Here is a 15,892-nt window from a genome sequence, read left to right as displayed (position 1 = left end):
TAAGTGTGCAGCATTTTCAGATGTGTAATTCACTGAAAGTGATGTTGCTTTGCTTTAGCAGACTGCTTGGTGAGCCTAGCTTACTCACTTGCCTCCAGGCTGTCTGGCCACTTGGTCTGGTCTTTGTCCTACAGCTCCTTTCACTTGATATATGATGATGCCCTACAAGTCTTGTTTTCAGGTGATGACAGCACATAGCGTTCTCTTGTAATAACTTACTTGTGCAGCTTTGCAGCCCTTGTTTCAAAATGTTGATTTATGTACCAATTAATTATTAACTGGTGTTAGAGTGGTTTCAAGCCGAGTTTTTAATATGTAACTCTACTATGGAAGATGTTCTGCTGTTGATTACCAGCTAAACTGGCTTAGCAATGGAGCCTGCTGTTCTGATTGTGCTGGCCACTATCTAAGTGGTAGGGGAAAAGCACAGAATCATAGAATGGTTTGGGTTGGAAGGGACCTTAAAGATGATCTAGTTCCAACCCCTTGCCGTGGGCAGGGACACCTCCCACCAGACTAGGTTGCTCAAAACTCTGTCCAGCCTGGCCCTGAACACTTCCAGGGATGGGGCATCTGCAGCTTCTCTGGGAAACCTGTGCCAGTGCCTCACCCCACTCATAGTAAAGAATCTTTTCCTAATATCTAATCTAATTCTACTCTCTTTCAGTTTAAAGCCATTCCCCCTTGACCTATCCCTACATGCCCCTGTAAAAAGCCCCTCTCCAGCTTTTTTGTAGGCCCCTTTAGGTACTGGAAGGCTGTTATGAGGTCTCCATGAAGCCATCTCTTCTTCAGGCTGAACAACCCCAACTCTCTCAGCCTGTCTTCATGGGAGAGGTGGTCCAGCCCTCTGATTGTCTTTGAGGCCCTCCTCTGGACTCACTCCACCAGGTCCATGTCCTTCTTGTGTTGGGGGCTTCAGAGCAGAACACAGGACTGCAGGTGGGTTCTCATGAGAGTGGAGCAGAGGGGGAGAATCACCTTGTGGTCATGCTTCTTTTGATGCAGCCCAGGATTTTGTTGGCTTTCTTGGTTATAAACCCAAATTGCTGGGTCATGTTGAGCTTTTCATCCACCAACACCTGCAAGTCCTTGTCCTCAAGGCTGCTCTCAATCCATTCTCCACCCACCCTGTATTTAGGATTACTCTGACCCACATGCAGGACCTTGCACTTGGCCTTGTTGAAATTCATGAGGTTCATATTGGCTCACCTCTGAATCCTGCAAGGCCTCTCTGGATGGCAGCCCTTCCCTCCAGTGTGTCGACTGCACCACTCAGCTTGGTGTTGGCAAACTGGCTGAGGGTGCACTCGATCCCACTGTCCATGTTGCTGACAAATGTTGAACAGCACCAGACCCCGTACAGATCCCTGAGGAATGCTGCTCGTCACTGCTCTCCTCTTGGTTGTTGAGCTTTTGACCAGAACTCTGTGAGTGTGACCATCCAGCTGATCCCTCATCCACCAAGTGCTCCACCTGTCAGATCCATATCTCCCCGGTTTTGAGGCAAGGATGTTGTGTGGGACAGTTTCAAAGCTTTGCACGAGTCCAGATAGATGATGGCAGTTGCTCTCCCTGACCTGCCAATGCTGTAACCCTGTCGTAGAAGGCCACCAAATTTGTCAGGCACAATTTGCCCTTAGTGAAGCCATGTTGGCTGTCACCAGTCACCGCCTTATTTCCCATGTGCATTAGACTAGTCTCCAGGAGAGCCTGCTCCATGATCTTGCCAGGCACAGAGGTGAGACTGACTGGCCTGTAGTTTCCTGGGTCTTCCTTTTCTCCCTTTTTAAAAATGGGTGGTGGTGGTTATGTTTCCTCTTTTCCTGCCAGTGGTGACTTCACCAGACTGCCACGACTTCTCAATTATGATGGACAGTGGCTTAGCTACTTCACCTGCCACTTTCCTCAGGACCTGTGGATGCATCTCATGAGGTCCCATGGACTTGTGCAGCTTCAGGTTCCTTAGATGGTCTCAGACTTGATTTTCTCCTCCAGTGGGTGGTTCTTTGTTCTCCCAGTCCCTGCCTTTGTCTTCTGGTTTGGTGGTGTGGCTGGAGCACTTGTTGGTGAAGACCAAGGCAAAAAAGTCACTGAGTACCCCAGCCTTCTCCATGTTCCAGGTAACCAGGTCTCCCATTTCCTACTTGGGATGTCCCACATGCCTCCTAGTCTTCCTTTTATCACCCACAGAAGCTTTTCTTAGTGCCCTTGACATTCCTGGCCAGGTTTAATGTTACCAGGGCTTTAGATCTCCTAACCTGATCCCTGGCTGCTCAAACAGTTTCTCTGTATTCCTCCCAGGCTACCTGTCCTTGCTTCCACCCCCTGTAGGCTTCCTTCTTGTGTTTGAGTTTGCCCAGGAGCCCCCTGTTAGCCCATGCAGGCCTTCTGGTGTTTTTGCCCAACATCCTCTTTGCTGGGACACATCGGTGCTGAGATCAGAGGAGGTGATCCTTGAATTCTAAACATTTTTTTGGGCCCCTCTTCCCTCCAGGGATTTATCCCACGGTATTCTACCAAGCAGATCCCTGAAGAGACCAAAGTCAACCCTCCTGAAGCCCAGGGTAGTGATCTTGCTGTGCTCCCTCCTTGCTGCCCTAGGGATCTTGAACTCCACCGTTTCATGATCACTGCAGCCAAGGCTGCCCTTGAGTTTCACGTTCTCCACCAGCCCCTCCTTGTTGGTGAGAACAAGGTCCAGCATGGCACCGCTCCTCACTGGCTCCTCTATCCCTTGGAGAAGGGAGTTATCATCAGTGAATTCCAGGAACCTCCTGGATTGCTTATGCCCTGCTGTGTTGTTTCTCCAACAGATATTGGGGTGGTTGAAGTCTCCCATGAAACCAGGGCTTGTGAATGTGAGGCTGCTCCTGTTTTCCTATAGAGGGCCTCACCTGCTTGGTCTTCATGGTCAGGTGGCCTGTAGCCACATACATAGCCACCCCACTATAATGTCACCTGTCCCTGTCCTCCCTTTGATCCTGACCCATAAGCTCTTGGTCGGCTCCTCATCCATCCCCAGGCAGAGCTCCATGCACTCCAGCTGGTGATTGACTAGTCCTCCTCTCCCCTGCTTGCCCTTCCTAAAGAGCTTGTGTCCTTCCATCCCAACGCTCCAGTCATAGGAGCTGTTCCACCATGTCTCCATGGTGTGAATGAGATCATAGCTCTGCATGCTTCTGTAGTCACTGTTGTCAGGCTGAGGGGTGCATGGGAGATGGTTTGAAACACTTTGTGTGGTTACACTCCTGTTAGGGCGTACCTTGCTCCTTTCTGGTGACAAGAGCTGATTTTTGTTGTTGTTTTGTTTTGCTGCATAGTTGTCTGCCTGCATGCCATTCTACAGCTGTGCCTCCCAGCTGATCACACCTAACTCTGACTGTTTGTCCCTTTCCTAACCACTTTTATGATGCAGGATTTGAACTTTGGATGCTATTCCTCACGATCTCATGAAATATCCACAGTGCTGTATGCAGAGTTTTATTGGTTCCTTAGCTGCCTTTGTAACTTAAAAATGATCTAGAGGTTTGCTGGTAGTTTGTGAGTAGGGAACAAGAGGGGACTGCAGCGACCCAATTTCTGTGACACTGTATTAATAATATTTATTACATCTTGACTTGCATGGCATTGTTCATTCATCAAGCTTGTGCCCTATGTTGATGGCTGTAGGGTTTTATCAGTCCAAGGCAAAATTTGATTTCTCTGCTTAATAATTGGTTTTCTATTTACAACTTACCTTTAAAATAAACTTTCTCATTTCATCAGCACAAGGGATATTATTGCCGCAGTGATCTTATTGATCACTTTTTATCTAACTTCCAGAGAAATGGCATCTTTAGCTAAATGGCAATGCTTATTGATAATACGTGACCTAAGGTTTCGAAAAAATGTACTTTATTACAGACTTAGCGTATTGCTTCATCATATTGCAGTTTTTCTCAGGATCTCAATGCAAGGCAGAATTATTTTACAAACGAATACAGCGTTTCCTCAAGTGAGATATTGACCAGCTATTGGCAACTAGTACCTAAAGTTATCCCTTCACAATGGACACAAGTGAAAATATAAAGCGCCACACATTCAAGTGTAAGGAGAAGTATTGCACTCAATATGAATTCAAGTTGCTGGGACAATAAGCAGTCTGTTACACCGGTAAAATTCCCATCAGATGGTGTTGGAAGCAATAGCCAGGTTCAGATACCCTCAAGGCTCCTCTCAAAGCGTACTGGTTGGTATCTGCCTGGAGACCTTGCTCATGCCGTTAATGTCCTAAAACTCTAAGCAAATATTCTTTTCTCATGAGTACTGATGCTGTGGGAAGGCAAACAAAATGTTCGTATGGAGAGAAAGCCACACGGAGTTAACAGCAATAAAGCAGCGCTATATTTGCAACAGTAAGTAACACCTCGCTCTCCCTGTAACTCCAGGGTTGCTCTGGATCAGATGTCTAGTGGCCCGCATGCGCTTTGGGCATGCTGACACGGCATTTACCAGGCAGATGGGAATTCACTCCTGGACAATGAATGGATACAGATCATTAATTTTGTCACAGCACGATGCTTGTGTTATCCCATGCAGGAAAGGCTGTGCTGTGCCTTTTGACATACCACTTTCCCACCTTCCTGATTAGCTTCACTTGCTGTTTATTACCAGTTGACAGTGAAATCCCAGATGCACCTGGCAAGTCCACCTCCAGATGCTAAGGGTAACTTATGCTTGGCTACTGTGAAGCATGCTTCAGTGCTTGGTTGTGTTGCATCGGTGCCTCCAACGGTGAGACAGCCTCTGTGGCCTCACCCTGCTGTCTCTGAGCCACGGAGTGAAGCCTGCAATGCTGCAGTCTGATGGCACTGGTCTTTCAGCTCTTTCTTTTCTGCTGCCTGGGCAGTAGAAAAGGAAGATCCTCACACGGACACCCTCAGCTCCGTTGCTGTCTTCTGCACCTCCGGTGAAAACCCTGAACTTGACCAGCACCCATCTCTGGCTGAGATGCCATCTTCCCTGCTTCCCTTCCGCCGTTGTGATGGGGGGAGAGACACTTGGTGGATAATTGGGGCTACTGAAATTCCTGTCTCTGCAAAATGGCAGCACATTTCTCATTTCTCCTTTCTTGCAAGGTATGTGCTGTTGTAAGGCCATTGGGAACAGGTTTTCCTCAGGAAGATGTCTCACTTCAGGGAAATCAAGTACAGTTCTCTTCTTGCACTGTGTAACAAGGAACACAAACTTAACTGCATTTTTAATGAAGAGGCTCAACTCCAAAGGTAGATACAAATACACAGGATAATTTCTCCTCGCTTCCTGAGCGGGGAACCTTGCTCGCTCTTTCTACTGCTGATGCCAGCTATCAGAGAGCTGCTTCCCTGCAACTCTTAGGCCAGGGGACTACACTGATATTTTAGGGGTGCAGGCACTTAGAGTTTTCCTCTGTTTTATTGCATTTATTTTCTATTTCCAAAAACTCTTGAGTGAAATATTTTACTATTATTTGCTCCACTTTGAAGAGCTAAATGTTTTTGCTCTGTGGATGCAAGAGTGCAGGTTATATTGAGGTGTACAGCTCTGCCCACGTGAAACAAAACTTAACTGAAAACCTAATTTTTGTTTGTTAGGTAAAAGCAGGATTGCTTGTCTGGAGCTGTGTGTGTTTCTTTTTGCCAGGTCAAAGTGTGATCTGAAACCAAATACGAGGTTTTTTGAACCAGAAGTTGGAGAAACTAGGTTAGATGTTGGTAGATTTACAGTCCTGGAAAGCAATAAAGGCAAGAAAGAGACTGTTCTCTGTTGCAGCAGTGCTTTCTTCCTGTCACTTAAACCCATCAAGGTTAAAAAGATTGCCCCATCTGAAAGAACATGGAGCCATTTCTGCCGTCCACATATATAGAGAGGGTAGGCAGCTGGGATGAGAATAAGAGGACTAGAGGCAATTCCTCTGCTCCAAATAAATGGATAATAAATCAGAAACTGGTAACCAGAGCCTGTAGCAGAGGATGAAGTTTTATTTTAATCTTCTTCAGAAAGTGTCCAGCAGCTGAGCAGATATTCTTCTGAAAACTTTAACCAGAAACCATCTTATTACTTGAGTGGCACGCTTTGTTAGAAATGTGATGGCTCTTTAAAACCTAAGGCTTGTTTGATTTCTGGGTCTGTTTTGCTATCTTATACTTTGAGCTCAGATTGTATAGAGATTTTCTGGAAGGAAACTAGCTCCTGGAGATTTCTGACCTTCTGCAACTTCAATTGGACATAAGTCCTCTCTCCATGTCAGCTTGCTCAACAACAAATAAGGTGGTTGGTGGCACATAAAGCAGAGATCAGGATTCTGTATGACTAATAGAAGGTATATCCTTGGGGAATGGCAGATGTGTGTAATATATCCATTACAAAGTTTGTTGAACCTTTTAATGAATATTCTTAAAGTATTTGTCAATGAAACAATGGAAACAATCAGAGCATGATATTAAATAAAAATTCAGGCAAGTATATATTTTAATTATTATTGTTTTGCTTCCTGTGGGCTTCAGGCGCAGGAAATTGAAGCATTAACCAGAGTGATAAGAAGTGTTTAAAAAATGTATTTTGAAGAATGCATAGGAAAGGAATTCAAGGAATAGAAAGTGACCAAATTACTTTAATTTGTAATCAAAGCAATTGTTCCTGGAGATCTGTGAACAGAATTTCATTTGTCAAATCCATTAGTTCACTGTGAATGAACTCCATTAAAAATCCTTACTAGATTGCAGGATTTTTTGTTATAACTGGTATGTGCAGGGAATATGTATATTTGCAGTAGTTTTGCAGGTGCTTGTATTACTAAGTGCAACAGCATGGGGAAATCTGCACAAAGAGCAACTGCAGATTTACTGCCCACTAGTTTTTAAAGTGATTGCAAGTTTTTCCAAATTGTATTTCCTGTTTGTTTTGCAAAAAGACATACAGGTATCTCTTAGAAAGTACTTGGTGTTAACACTTGTACCAGAACTCAGCTCCAAGCTTTAGCTCTGTACAGCATTTCTGTGATGGGTCCCTGGGAGATGGCACACTGCTGCATGGGCAGTGGGGGGGCTACCTGGGGTGTAACACTTGCTGCCGCGTTCCTGCTTATTAGAAAAGCAATGTCCTTCCTGCCTGAACCTTTATAATCTCAAAATGCTCTGCTGCTTCTAGCGTTTTTATGGCTTGCTCTGAAACCAACCCTGTGGCGTCATACCTTGTGTGTGCATATGTGTATTTGTTGCTGTTGAGCCCTGTGACTGATTTGAGCCCTGCCAGTCCACACAGTTTCAATTGCAAACCAAGATGATTCTCATGAATTTCATGAAAATGGGTGTCTGGAGGAGACTCAAATTTCCAGACCCCAAAAATGCTTCTCTGTGAACTTTGCTATTTTAGGCGCAGGGGAAAGTGTCTGGTGGAGAGCCTGGAGGTGTTTCTCCTAAAGGGAGCACTGACTGGAGCCTGCCTATTTTGGGGCAGGAGGGAGCCCTACTTGGCAGCACCTACCTGTGGGTGGAGAGGGAGGCCTTTCTGGTCCCAGTGGTCCAAAATCCCAGGAGACAACATTTTCTGATGAATTAAGATCAGAACTTTCAAAACTTGAATTCTTCCATCTGTGAAATGGAGAGAAAGTAGCCATGGGTACCTCTAATGGCTCAGCCTGGGCAAAACAGCCTGGAAGACAGCAGGTCTTGGGATGGGGCATGTGAATGTGTACCCACTGTGTGTGGCAGGAAACCCAAAAATGGTCTGTGCTGTGGGGAGCAGTGTGGGACACGCGAGGCTGGGTGTCCCATGAGAGGGCGCGTCAGGAGTCATGCTCATCAGAGTGACCGTGCACTCACGTCTCTGCATGTGAGGGTAGGGACTGTTAGGATTTATTTGTAGAAGGGTAGCTGGAAACTTACTTACACTTACCAAGATTTTGAAATAGTCCAGTCCTGTGGTTTTTTCCTTTGTGTTGCTGATCCTGATCCTGAATGTATAGTTCATTGATTGCTGGTAATTACATGTAATTAATAAATCAGTAAACCGCTTCAATCCTGATTTGATTGAAACCATGTGAGACAAGCAGTTTTTCCCTGTGACAAGCAGTACTACATTTGGCAGAATATACATGGCCAGGGCACATCAGCAGTATCATATCTTGGGAGTGATGGCAGAAACCTGAACTACTGCAGTCTCTGTGGTTGCATAAACCCTATAAAAACATCTTTTTGTAAGCAACGAGACTGTTCTTGGGCATAGGGCAGAACTCTCTCTGATGTGTTTCTGCTGATTCTTGAAAGGGTTGGTGTCCCAATGACTTGTAAGTCAGAATATTTGAAAAAAGTTGTGAAGTACGCTATGATGTGTAAGTTCCCAAAGTGCTTGCTGAACTTGTGCAAACCGGGCTAAAACTCATAGAAGTTAGTCTGAATAAATCATAATAAGAAATGAAATCAGGCAGTTATCATGTGTTGCTGATTTATATCTTTCCTTCTCCTATTATGCAGTTAGGAATGCTTAGACTATGCTAATGTAACTTTTTTCCTTATGTTTACATTTTCCATCGTAGCTGTTATTGTTATAACATACATACAGCTGTTATAATAATAACATATAAATATATATAATATATTATTAGTATATTGTTTTTATACCAAGTAGCTGAAAGTGTACTTGTAGACTTCACAGACGCTGAAGCCAGAATGCTCTATAATTTGCGCATTGCCATGCAACATGTGCATATGTGCAATTCTGCACTGAAGTAAGAGTCCTGAGGTGCCCGTAAGAGCAGGATGCAAACACTGTCTCTGCTGTGCCGTCACCTAATGAAATTTCCTGTAAACTACAGTGTAGCGGTTTTGCTTATCTAGAGGTTTTGGCATTTCAGTAAATCAATCAACTTTCTACTTGAAGGTTTCTAACCCATCTTCCTTTTTTGCTCAGCTTCTATGGTGGGGAAGATAAACTAAAATCCTGCTATTCAGCCCACGATATTGCGGTGGCAGTTCCCTTTGAGCCTCTTGGCAATAGAGGTGTTTACTTCAGAGCTCTACATCATATTGGAATCTATGGAGAGCCATTCTTTGCCTGACAGGAGACTTATAAAAGGCAGCATTAGCTGCAGCTTCCAGTCAATATGTTTCTTTCTCATTGACACAAACCAATAGTTTTGAAATATTTAAATACAACGCTCCCTTTAAAAAAATCATTAATATTTCTATCACTGCTGGAAGTAATAATTTAATGAAAATAGATTTGGATAGAACAGCAGGACCTGGCTGAAATTACTGCTTAATTTTCTCCACTAAATTAAAGTAGCAGAACAGAATGAAAAAGAGGATTTTATATATATATGTATATATTTATATAATTTGTGAGAAAGATAAATGCTGTCAGTTCAACTTCAAAATACCTACCTTTCTTGAAGTCAGGCCTTTGAATCCCAGCAAAGTAGAGTTACTGTTTTGTTTTTTGAAGGACTCCATAAGCTTTTAGGTTTCTCAAAGGAGTCTTTGCACACAGATGATGCTGAAGAGAAGATAGTGCTTTTCTGAAAGGGCAGAAACTTGGACTTCCTTTTTTTTCCTCTCCCAAAGCATATGGAGCAATTCTTTCTATTGCTTTTCATGAGGCCTCATCAATAGGTATGCTTAAACCATGCAGTACCAGAAAGAATGAAAACATGGTCCCATAAGCTGGAAAGACAGCAGAAAGAAAGAAAAACGACAAGGCCTGTAAATCTCTTGCATTTAGGGTGTTTGCTGGCTCTGCTTGGGGAATAGTGTTTTTCTCATACAACAGTAAGTCCATAGATTCACAGAGTTTTATTCTGACTTTGGTTAATTTTTGGGTTGGGTTGTTCTATAACCTAGCTGATTTTAGAAGCAATTGGCAGTCCTGACCATTTTCGGCAGAGTCCAAGCTTTTAGCAGGATTATTTTTTGCTAATTTATCTAGGTTTCACTGAGTGTTGTTGGCTTTAGTGTTCTATTTGGTCTGAATTTGTGTTGTGGCAGGCAGTAGATCGCACCACTGGTACACTTGAAACTGTCCTTCTTATGCTTAAACTGAAGTTAAAGTTTTGCACCAGAGCACAATCTAGAGTGCCCTGCTTGCCATGTGGCTGCTAGGTCCTCCAGTAGGTAGCCCTCTGCACGTGTGTGGCTTACACTGGACTGGCAACTGGTGCAAATTTTACTGGTGGTAAATGTATAATGTAGATATGTGGTCCTAAAAACATAAGACTTCTGCGGGTGGCATCCTGCTCCTGCCTTCATTACCAGTTGGTAATGCAGCTTTACCTATTTAGCACTATTTCAAAGGAAGTATCAACTAAATTGTGGCACTCTAGTTTACTTTTTATAAATTTATCATTACTTTTTCTAAGACATAGTTCAAATTTGTTACAGTAATTACCTGCACATCAGAATAAACATGAGATTTTATTTTAAAAAAATATTTCAAAATTTTGTTTCTCATTGCTGTTTATGATACAACATGTTTGGGGTTTTTTTTGGTGGTTGTTTTTTTTTCCCTCCTTTTTTTTTTTCTGGGTTCCATTGAGAAAAATGTCTGGAGAAAACTCTTCTGTTGTTGGTTGGACCACTGGTATTTATTATGATTATAGTGGAGTAACTGAACACAGTTTGATTACTTGTCAGGAAGAAGGTGGAATTCTGCCTAGCAGTAATTGTAGCAATATCTTCCTCTGAGACTTGTGTATATGTTTGCAGCTTGTGACTGCCTTTAACTTACAAAGGGAATATAGTGGCTAGAGCTCTTGTAAGGACATTTCTGAAGCTTGTGGTGGGGGTAAAGCTGGACGACAAGTTGGTTTTGGTAAGCACTTTTAGAACAAACACAAGTCTCTTGGATTTCTGTGATGGACTATTGATGGTAGTAAAAAGAAATCTTAACTAAGTCAGAGGGGAACCAGGTTTCAATAAGAAAATACCTATGTTCAAGTCTACGATGGTGCTATTTCAGTTTTGCGCTGTCTAAGCTGATCTCAGTGGGTAGGGAAAGCGCTACACACCTGATGTAAGTGTGCATGCATAGCAGCTATACAACTAAATGCAGTCTCATACTTAAAGATTAGCACAAAAGGCAAGGCCTTTTAACATCTTCCAGAGCAGCATAAAGAATGAGACAAGTCATGAGGCATGAAACTGTTTTTAATGGCTATGTTTAGCTTTATTCAAATAAGTAGTTCTCTTAAATTACCACCTTTACAAAAGTGAAGTTAAGTCTGTGTACATGTGATTGTAAATTATAAACAAAACATGTAATACCTAAAGTATTTTTAAGTCTCAGAATTTTTTTTTAGGTAGGATAGGAAAAATGAGGACTGTGTAAATGGTTTGTTTGGTTTGATTCTTGAATTAAGCTTGTTTTGTTTTCTGCAAAAAAAGAAATATTTTTTTTCCCTTCCTCCCAATGGATTATTGAGATATGTCAAGGCTGTTACAGGTTTTAATTAGCTGTATGTTAACCTCTGTATCTCACAGGTCACTAGGAACTGATTTGAAGGATCAGACTGATCAATGTTTAAAACCTCTGTAGTGAAGTTACTGTGACCTTCTTGCTGTCCTACTGCTAAGATTTGTTCTTACCTGGACTGCTTCTCAAAGTGATTGTTGATGAAACATTTAAACCAGATCTTGAGTTGTCGTTAGTGTCAGAGACATCCGACAGATTTCTGTTAACTCTAATGTACTGTCTGATATGACTTCTTTGCTAAAGTTTTCCAAGTCTACTTTGAAAGCAGAGGATAAACTTTGTATTCTGCCTACTAAAATAATGTTTTTTCCTGTTGAATTTACTGTCCTCCTCTTTGGATTCATCCTTGATTTAATATCACTGGCACTGAATATGTGTATGCCTTTTACATTTTGATGAGATTCTCTTTCCAGCATCTACCCCTGTTTTTGTGGAGAAACAGCAACCACTGTCCACACCGGTACGTGAATCTGATATGTTTTATGTAAGTGTTTTTAAGCAGGTTTCCCTGGGAAAGAAGACTTTATACGATGGTGCAGTTTGTCTGTAAGTTTCCTCCATTACCCTCATAAATTTTGAATGGGGGCCAGTTGCACCCTAATTAGAAAAGAGTAAGTATCTTTTATCTTTTTTTGTGGGTTTGGGTGGGGATTTTTTTGCTTTTTTTTTTTTAGTTTTATTTCAAAATTTGCAATAAGGGGGATTGGAGAGATGTACATTAGTGCTGCTGTTGAGGAAGAGAGAATTCACAACCGGGCTAATCCATGGGCAGCTTCAGACTGGTCTCAGTCTGGTGGAATTGTCAGGAGAGAGCTGAAAAGAATATGGGGATGGTAGAAAACAGAGACGCGAGGGTCAGACAAAACAAGAGCCAGACTTCATTGGTTCTGTTTCTTAGCAGGAAAAAAAAATGATGGTGGTTGATTATTATTAAAATGGTAATAGAGCAGACTGCTGCATAAAATAAGTGGGCAGAAGGAAAAGAGCAAACTGTCCTGTTTGTGTGAAGCGAAGCCCTGTTCCTCATTTTTTTTTTGCACTTGGGGAAAGAAAGGTCAGATTCTTCACTGTATTGCAACCCCTGAAGTTGCCCTAAACTGTGCTGGGGACAGTCAGTATAAAATTCAGGCAGCCACAATCAATTTCTTTTTCTCTTCTCGCCCATCTGTTCTCATGCTTGCTAATGCAGTGTTCTCCAAGACCACCCCCCAGATCAAGAGCAGTAATGAGCATCACCTCTTTGCAAGACAGAGCGAACATGTTGTCGTTAACATCACTTAGGGTCCTCCTGTTGTTTAGGCTTTCATTAACTTGAGCGCTGGCAGTATTGCCGACAGGATGACAATTTGTACCTTATTACCAATACTGCTGTAAATGGTCGCTGAGGCTGAAAGCAGTGTGATTCTTCTGAGGATGACAAGAAAGGATCTCATCTTCTCTTTCATGCTGCCTCAGCTGGCCTGGGTTGCCCATCACAGGTTTCACCATTAATGTTTGCCTCGGAGTGCATAAAAAATTCATTATTACATGACCAAAACAAACTCCTTTCCTTTCCCTTCCTACAAAAGAGCCTTGTGTTCTTTTTGTGCACATCCCCCCCCCCCCCCCCCCCCCCCCCCCCCCTTCTTACATTAATTTATTTCTGTTTTTCCCACTTGAGCTACCTCTGGCTCTTGGGCTTTCTGATCATCCCACTGCATATATGGGTGTACAGAGCGCTCCTTTTCGCTTTTTCTTATGGCCAAATTCCAGTTGCTTGGAAACTTGTATCAGAAACCTGTTGTTGCTGCAGCCCCAAATTTGCTGCACAACATATAAGAGCCAGTGGAGGTGAATTGTTTAAGTTAGTTTATAGATGGGAATTAAAGAAAAATTCCTGTTGAAAGGCCTTGAAGTGTTTTGCAAATGTTATTTCACAGTAACCGTGAGACATTTTCAATTAACTCAACAGAAATGTTGCCCTTGCTTTTCCTGTTGATACTGCTCATCTTATGACTGCTGAACAGCAGTGGCAGTGCTAATTAAAGAGGACAGTGTGGAAAGGCAGTTTGTGCTTTGCAGAGCCATGTGGCAGGTCATAGGCATTGTCATTAAGTGTAACTATTTGCAGTATGTCAGTACTGCTGTCCAGAAGATGCAACAAAGAGAAACAGACCATGAAAGCAAATAGTTTGGAAAAGGCAATTTGAAAAAAAAATACTCACCCCTCCAGTATTTTTAAAGAAATGATGTCACACACTGTTCCAAGAGTAACCCTGATGCTCCGTCAGGCTGTGGGGGCTTGGGGAACCTGCGCATGTTTGATGCTCAGGTCTGCAGCAAGAGTCAGGTGTGATGGCCTTATCAACACGTCTTCTGCAGTATCTGTTTCTAGTCACATATATTACCTACTTGTACTTCAGTTCCTCGAAACACCTAGAGCAGTCAGTGCTGATGTGCCTCCCCAGCTGTTGCCCTCGCAGGCGTTCAGCACAATACACACCTCAAACTGCATTTTCTGAAGAAAATGGAACACAAGACAGGGTGGGGATAGTGGTTTTTTTGTCAGGTCTTTAAAGCAGTGTGGGATATAAGATTTCAGAATGCCTATTGTGTAAAGCAAATGCCCCAAAATTAAGCCAGTGGAAAATTAGAAGTTGGAAGATGAATTTGTATGAAATTGAGAACATAATTTAAGATCTTTCATGTGATTGTTAGAAAAACCTTTATCACTGAATTGATCTAAACAATTATGTGTAAGAGCGGACAGATTTGCTAGGGGCTAATGCAATGGGAATTTTAAGTAATAATGAATAACTACATAAAAAAAGATAAAGCAAAATTTCCAGTCCTGTTTTAGAGAGAACAGCCTGATTATCTTAACATGAACCTCAGTGCAAGTTTCTGTCCTTGGTTTCTGAATGTTACCTACATTGTTTTTTAAAGGGTCCAAGCAAAATTTTATGTTTAGCACCCTGTGTCTCTGAATGGTTCCTCTGACTTATTTTTTAAAAGCTAACAGTCGTTTTATTTCTGTACACATGCAAGTAGCTGATCAGTTACTGATGGATTTGTTGGAAAGAATATTGTGAAAAAAAACCTGGAAGAACTGTGGACTTTACTAAGAAAATACAATGCAAGTTAAACAGTTTCAAGAAGAATCTTCTCTAGTATGTTTTCCTGACTTGGCATACATGATAATCAACCAAAGCTCTGAAACCATACTTCTGTCTCTTCCCTTATTTTTGAATTGAGGTTTCATGCCTAGTTCAAGAGGTTACAGTCATATTTATTATGTATATTCATTAGAAAATAATTTTCATCAGCCAAGTCATTTTTCTTTAATAAGTGTGACAAATTCGTTTGTGCTTATCAATCTTTTCTTAATTAATCTCTGACAGATGGTGCAACTGGTTTTCACAAAGCTAACCTATAAGATCATTCATCTTCCTGCATAATTAACAGGGGTTTTTAAGTTTAGACTTTGAATATTGATTCAGCCACGTAGGAAATGAATTAATAATAAATCATAATGCAATCTTGATAAATATATTAACAGCTTGTTTAGAAACCTGTATGCTGGCCAAGTCCATGCTGTTGCAATCGTGCTGCATTGTTAATAAATTGAAAGATTTTGGGTGTGCAATTCCAGCTTTGGTTAAAGTAAGCCTTTCTGTGTTTTCTATTTTAAGAAGCAACTCGTATGCCAGTAATTGCTATAAAGCTGTGTCATCTTACGTAACGTGGTTTGTGCTGTGCCGTACATGAAGTCCCCATCATAGTCAGTAGGTACTTCTCTAACAGAAGGATACCTGCCACCACTTTTCTATCTTTGAAATGCTTATTCAATTTACAAAATCTGTCATCAGATGTTAGAAAGAAGGCATTTATGGCAGTTGCTACTAAACAGTTGCACTTGTTATATACCCAGGAATCTTTAGAGATTTGAGGAAGTCTGCTCACACATCATCACAAATTTACATCTTTGAAAGACTGAATTTAACTATCATGCAAAGCAGTATAAGGATCCTATATATTTATATTTACTGTCGATGTTCCACATTTATTCTGAATATGCGTCAATCCTCAGGGTATCTTCATCAGTACCATCCCAGAGTACTTTGAATCTGCATAAATAGATCAGTAGCTCTCTTTTTTTGAGCTGGTCTCTTCCTTTACGTTGAATGAAACTGCTCCAAATATGATTTTGTACAAGTTTTCTGAAGATTCAAGGCTGTTTTGGGGAAAGGTCTGGAACCCAGCATCTACAAGTGTTGGTGCAACTTAATAGACTATTTTTTAATCATTTACTTTCTTTTATGTAATTCTTTTATTGCTTCTCCTTCTCCAGTTCCCTTTGATCCCCAAGCCATTTCAAAATGCTTCTGCTGAAATAATTTTTGTATTGAAACATGGAGACTTGGAA

At 41.8% G+C, this 15,892-nt stretch overlaps 1 long non-coding RNA gene across 1 annotated transcript in view; it reads right to left on the bottom strand.

Annotated features, from left to right (window-relative positions):
• Positions 1 to 627: 627 nt before the first annotated feature.
• The window catches only part of LOC121099056, a 284,189-nt gene continuing 268,924 nt past the window's right edge, over positions 628 to 15,892 (bottom strand). Inside the window, exon 3 of the long non-coding RNA XR_005831411.1 lies at positions 628 to 868. This is a non-coding gene — a long non-coding RNA (uncharacterized LOC121099056). The remainder of the gene's footprint in view (positions 869 to 15,892) is intronic.

Source organism: Falco naumanni, chromosome 1 (genome assembly GCF_017639655.2).
Source record: "Falco naumanni isolate bFalNau1 chromosome 1, bFalNau1.pat, whole genome shotgun sequence".
Lineage (NCBI taxonomy): Eukaryota > Metazoa > Chordata > Aves > Falconiformes > Falconidae > Falco > Falco naumanni.
Note: the sequence above shows the minus strand (reverse complement) of the source record. Positions and strands in the feature narration are given on the sequence as shown.